This window comes from Pongo abelii, chromosome 1 (assembly GCF_028885655.2).
Source record: "Pongo abelii isolate AG06213 chromosome 1, NHGRI_mPonAbe1-v2.0_pri, whole genome shotgun sequence".
NCBI classification, from domain to species: domain Eukaryota; kingdom Metazoa; phylum Chordata; class Mammalia; order Primates; family Hominidae; genus Pongo; species Pongo abelii.
Window position 1 is genome coordinate 124,206,098 of NC_071985.2, and position 6,840 is coordinate 124,212,937.

Genomic DNA, 6,840 nt, shown 5'->3' on the forward strand with positions numbered 1-6,840 from the left:
TCTCCCAGTTTTTGATAGCTATTATTATAGTTTTATTCTTGGTTGCTTTTATACCTTTAAATAAAACACTTAAACCTCTAGTTTTTGTCCCATTAGCCATATATAATACCTCTTGGCTCCCAAGCTATATTTATATAATCATGATTATTTATTGGATACTTACTATGGCGACAGGCACTGTTCTAAGTGCTCAGTGAACAAAACAGAGCTCTCAGGCTCATTGGCACTTACATGGTAGTTGGGGGTAGGGGTGTTCAGATACAGAAATTATATAGTAGACATTGATACATTCAAAATAGAAAAAAAAGTAAGACAGGAAAAGATAGTTCAGGAGTCTGGAAAGTGGGAATAATGATTTTAAATCGGGTGGTCAGATTTCACTTCATTAAGAGATGATGTTTGAGCAGACATAAAGGCAGGGAGGATATTATTCATGTAAGCATTTTAGGGAAGAGAGTTCCAAGCAGAGGCAACAGCAAAGGCTGCAAGGCAGGAGTGTGCCTGGCACATTCAAGGATTACAGGTGGCTAGTAGGGCTAGAATGGAGTGAGCAAAGGGCAGCGTGGTGGAGGATGAGGTCAGAGAGATAACAGGGTGAGATGATATAGGGCTATGTGGATCAGTATAAAGGATTTTTGCTTTTACTTTGGGTACAATGAGAAGCCATTGCAAGGTTTTGAGCAGAGGAGTGACACGGTCTGACTTGTGCATATACACATGTATAGCTTCCATGTTGAGAACTGTAGGAAGGCATAGTGGGAGGCAGGGGAGTAGTCGGGAGGCTTTTACAGTCGTCAAGACAGAGATTCTGGTAGTGCTGACCAGGAGATACTTGTGGAGTTGGTGAGAAGAGGTCACATTCTGGAGATATGCTGATGAGACTATTGGCCCTTTTCTCCTTTCTTCCACCTTCTACCCTTCCACCTACCATAATATTCTGTCAAGAATATTATTATTATTTTTTTCTTCTGAAACAGGGTCTTGCTCTGTTACCCAGGCTGGAGTGCAGTGGCGTGATCTTGGCTTACTGCAACCTCCACCTTCTGGGCTCAAGCAATCCTCCTGCCTCAGCTTCCCAAATAGCTGGGACTATAGGCAAGTTCCATCATGCCTGGCTAATTTTTGTATTTTTTGTAGAGATGAGATTTCACCATGTTTCCCAGGCTGGTCTTGAACTCCTGAGTTCAAGTGATCCACCCACCCTGGCCTCCCAAAGTGTTGGCATTCCAGGCATGAGCCATCGGGTCTGGCCTAGACTTTTGTTTTTATGTTTTCAGAGTTAATGCCAAATTCTTTCTTTATTGTAAGCCATCTTTTATAAACTGTTGCTTACAGTTTGATTCTGGGAGTTAAAAATCAACATAACCCCCCAATTTATGTTATTATGACTATTTAATTAATATTCATTGCATAGGCAAATAATATGCAAAAATTACATTTCCTTTTCTATAGGTCCAAGACCATGACCTTTGGTCTCTTTGAAGAAGGATATTTTAGAGTCTAAATTAAATAAATTCTCTTTCATAGTTACAGAAATTGCTGAAAATTGTGCTACATTTTAGCTGGCTTCATATTTGTATCTTGACTTTTCTATATAATTCTTGTTGTTTTTTTTTCCTGGAATTCCCAGTTATCCTTCTTTTATCTTGCTGAGAGAAGAAACATATGTTTTCTTCACCATGTCACTGATATCATCTATTTTCATGGTCATTCTATGTTTTGTGTAAACTACATTTCATTTTTCTTCCTGAAGATAGTATTAATGTTATACTTGGGACCCACTGACTCCTTCTCCTGATTTAGATTGTTTTGTAAACCCTATGCACAGCTGTCACTCTGAAATGATTTTTCATTATACTCCTGAGCGAGTTCTACTCTTTCTTGTATTCCATATCTTCCTCTTTGTTGGTTTGCACTTCACTTCTCTGGAGTATCTCCAAAAGTATCTTCATCAGAAAAAACAGATGGGAGATGAAATTTCTGAATACTTGAAAATCTGAAAATGTCTTTAGTATGCCTTCACATTGATTTATAGTTAGGTGGAGTACAGCATTCTATATTCAAACATTTTTTCCCCTCAGAACTGTGAAGGAATTGTTCCGCTGTCTTTAGCGTGGAGTATTACTAATAAGCTTGGGCCGGGCGCGGTGGCTCATGCCTGTAATCCCAGCACTTTGGAAGACTGAGGTGAAAGGATCGCTTGAGCCCAGGAGTTCATGACCAGCCTGGGCAACATGGCAAAATCCTGTCTTTACAAAAAATACCAAAACTTAGCTGGGTGTCGTGGCTCATGCTTGTAGTCCCAGCTACGCAGGAGGCTGAGGTGAGCAAGACTGTGTCTTGGAGGAAAAAGCGAAAAGAAGCAGCAGCTTGATGCTGGTGTATTATTGTTCCTTGGTAGGTGATCTTTTTTCTCTTCCTCTCTAGAGTCTTCCCATGTTCATTGCAACACTATTCGCAATAGCCTAGATGTGGAAACAACCTACATTCCATTGATAGATAAATGGATCAAGAAACTTTGGTATATACATAAAATGGAATATTATTCAGTCATAAAAAAGGAAATCCAGTCATTTGTGACAACATAGATGAATCTGGAGGACATTACGCTAAGTGAAATAAGCTAGTTGTTCATTTCTATGGCAGGGAGTAGAATGGTGGCTGCCAGGGGCTGAGGGAGTGGGAAACGGAGAGGGCTGTCCAATGGATATAAAGGTTCAGTTATGCAAGATGATTAAGTTCTAGAGATCTGCTGTATAGCATTGTGTTTACAGTTAATAGTACTGTAAACTTAAATTTTTTTCAGAAGGTAGGTCTTATGTGTTCTTACCACAGTAAAGAAATTAATTAACTTAAAAATCTCTTAATATTTAATCTTCTAAAATTTCATAATATGATGTCTGGTTGATCTTTTTTCATTCATTTTGCCTGGCACTCATTTACACCCTTCACTAGGAATAGTTACATCTTTCTTTAACTCTCGATGAGACATATATATATATATATATATAGTGTGTGTGTGTGTGTGTGTGTGTGTGTGTGTGTGTGTACTCACATACATACTAAAGCTTTAAAAGAGATTTCATTCCCTGTTTTTTTCTTTTTGGAATTTCTATTTGCTGGATATAGGATCTTCTGGATTTATTCTCTTTGTTTCATCTTTCTTCTGACATTTTCTCTCTTTTCATCTTTTGCTTTATGTTCTAGGAGAGGGTCTAGGCTGTCTTTCAACCCTTCTGATTTTTAAAATGTCAGCAATTATATGCTTAATTTCCAAGAACTCTTTCTTCTTTTGGATTTTTATTTTGGTTTGTGTGTGTGAAGTCAGGGTAGGGTGTGGGAGTATCCAGTCGTAGTTTCATGAAAGCAGTATCTTTTCAAATGTCTCTGAGAACAGTAATTAAAAATGTAATTTTTTCTATTCCATAGATAATCTCTGTTCTTTTCTTAGGATGAATACTGTTTATCTTGGCCTTTCTTTTTTATGTTGCTTGTTTTCTTTCTTGTGATCTTTAGTTGTCCATCATATTTCAGAATGAGACTTCTAAGTAGCTTTTAGGAGTTTCTTACTCTGATGTATATAAGTCTGTTTTCCCATGGAATATCTGCCAGTAGTTGGGAGCTCTGTGTACCTGGGCAGTGGGCTGGGGTGGGGGGGTGGGGGGTGCCGATAATTGATTGTGGTAATGCTAGTTATATAAATTTCAATGGCTTTACATAATAGATGTTTGTTTGTCATCTGTATTGTGGTCCAATGCCTGATTGGCAGGTGGCTTCTTGCATGTGGTGATTCAGAGACCCAGGCTCTTTCCCCTGGCACCACTAGCATCTCTGCAGGCCTTGGTGCCTTCTGCCTCTGGCTGGCAGAAGAGTAAATAAGAAAGTGCAAAGGCACACCTACTTTCTTAAAAGCCCTGGCCTGGAAGTGATACACATCACTTCTACTTATATCCCATGTAGTTAAATGACTACGTTGGAATGCAAGCTAGGCTGGAAAATATAGTCCCTGGCCTGGAAGTCACCTACCAGAAGAGGCATCACAGTAAGGAATGAGGAACACAAATTTTTGTCACTCAGTTCTAGTCATTGCTTTTGAAAATAGACCTATCCACTAGTTGTGTTCACTTTAGGGTTAGAATGCTGGAGACTTTTAGTTTTTGCGGGGAGGAATGGGGTTACAAAATGCAAGAATAGAGAGAGCTTTACTTGGGGCACTGGCATCCATTTTCACCATTTCTGATTCTTCTCAGCCAGTTTACTCAATTTTTCAAGAAAAGAAACTTTTTTTTTTTTTTTTATGGTCAGGATTTCATACTAGTTGGTATTCTGAGTATTTAGGAGTGGGAGAGGACGGCTGGGAGTGTAGGTAGGTGTCTGGTGTAGACTGTGCACTAGGCAGGCTTTCAATTAACCCTTCTATTTTACCTCTCCTCTGCCCCTGCCCTCTGAGGCACCTGCCAGCTCAGCCCTGGGCTTCTGTGGGTTTCTGCCATAGAGACAGACTCACTCTGACATTAAAATCCCTTCCTGCACATTCTGGGCTGCTGGTTCTCTCTTATCTAGCCTTAGGCTTCTAGTCTCTTTCCGTCTTCCATTGTTTTAAACTCTCATCCACTGGTGACCCTCTTACTGTTCTATTTACTGTTCTGAGTTAACCTCTATGTTATCATTAGGTCTCAGAAGGTAGAGAAGAAAAAGCTTTGTGCTGGGTCTACTGTATTGGACTTGAAGTCCCCAGAACCTTTTCTTGAGGAAATCCCAAGTTTCTCTGCAGGAACCATTCAGGTATTTGTCTAGAGTTCTATTTTGACAAGCTAGTTACTTCATTTTTCTTTTGTAGAGGCAGGATCTCACTATGTTGCCCAGGCTGCATTTATATTTCATTGTCTTAGAAATGTAACTTTTCTAAACAATTCTAAAATTCATATGGAACCAAAAAAGAGCCCACATAGCAAAAGCATCCTAAGCAAAAAGAACAAAGCCGGAGACATCACATTACCTGACTTCAAACTATACTACTAGGCTATAGTAACCAAAACAACATGATACTGGTGCAAAAATAGACATAGATGAATGGAACAGAATAGATAACCCAGAAATAAAGCCATATAGCTACAACCATCTGATCTTGAACAAAGTTGACAGAAATAAACAATGGAGAAAGGACTCCCTATTCAATAAATGGTGCTGGGAAAACTGACTAACCACATGCAGAAGAATCAAACTGTACCCTTATCTCTCACTATATATAAAATTGTATATATCTCTCACTATATACAAAAAAAGATGGATTAAAGGCTTAAAAGTAAGACCTGAAACTACAAAAATCCTAGCAGAAAACTTAGGAAAAACTCTTCTGGATATTGGCCTAGGCAAAGAATTTATGACTAAGAACTGAAAAGCAAATACAACGAAAACAAAAATAGACAAATAATTAAATGAATGAGCTTCTGCACAGCAAAAGAAACAACAGAATAAACTAAGACAACCTACAGAATGGGAATGATATGGTTTGGCTCTGTGTCCCCACCCAAATCTCATCTCAAATTGTAATCCCCATAATCCCCGTGTGTTGAGGGAGGGACCAGGTGGGAGGTGATTGGATCATGGGGGTGGTATCCCCCATGCTGTTCTCATGATAGTGAGTGAGTTCTCACAAGGTCCGATGGTTTTATAAGGGGCTCTTCCTCCTTCGCTCCACACTTCTCTCTTCTGCTGCCTTGTGCAGAAGGACATGTTTGCCTCCCCATCTGCCATGATTATAAGTTTCCTGAGGCCTCCCCAGTCATGTGGAACTGTGAGTCAATTGAACCTGTTTCCTTTATAAATTACCCAGTCTCAGGCAGTTCTTTGTAGCAGTGTGAGAACAGACTAATACAGGGAGAAAATGTTTACTTACTATGCATTCAACAAAAGGACTGATATCCAGAATCTATAAGGAACTAAAATGAATCAACGAGAAAAAAAAAACCCATAAAAAAGTGGGCAAAGGACAAGAACAGACATTTCTTAAAATACAAGTAGCCAACAAACATGAAAAAATGCTCAACATCATTAATCATCACAGAAATGCAAAGTAAACAACAATGAGAAACCATGTCACATCAGTCAGAATGGCTATTATTTAAAAGTCAAAAAATAATAGATGTTGGCAAGGATGCAGAGAAAAGGGAATGCTTATACACTATTGATGGGGAAAAAAATTAGTACAGCTCCTGTGGAAAACAGTATAGAGATTTCTCAAAGAGCTAAACATAGAACTATCATTCAACTCAGCAATCTACAGGGAAGCTACCCAAAGGAAAATAAATTGTTATATCAAAAAGACCTGCACTCATGTATTTATCACAGCACTATTCACAATAGGAAAGTCATAGGTTCAACCCTAAGTGTACATCAGTGGTTGACTGGGTAAAGAAAATGTCATATATATATATATATATCATATATATATATCTGGTATATATATATATATTAGAATACTACACAGCCATAAAAATGAATAAAATCATGTCCTCTGCAGCAACATGGATGGAGCTGGAGGCCATAAGTGAAATAACTCAGAAACAGAAATCAAATTATGCATGTTTTCACTTGTAAGTGGGAACTAAACAATAGGAACACGTGGACATAAAGATGGAAATAACACCGAGGACTCCAAAAAAGGGGAGAATGGGAGGAGGATGAGGGCTCAAAAATTACCTATTGGGTACAATATTCACTACTGCTGGTTGGTTCATTAGAAACCCAAACATTACCACTACATAATATATCCATGTGACAAACTGGAACTTGTACCCCCAAATGTAAAATTTAAAGAAATACGTAATGTATCTGTCA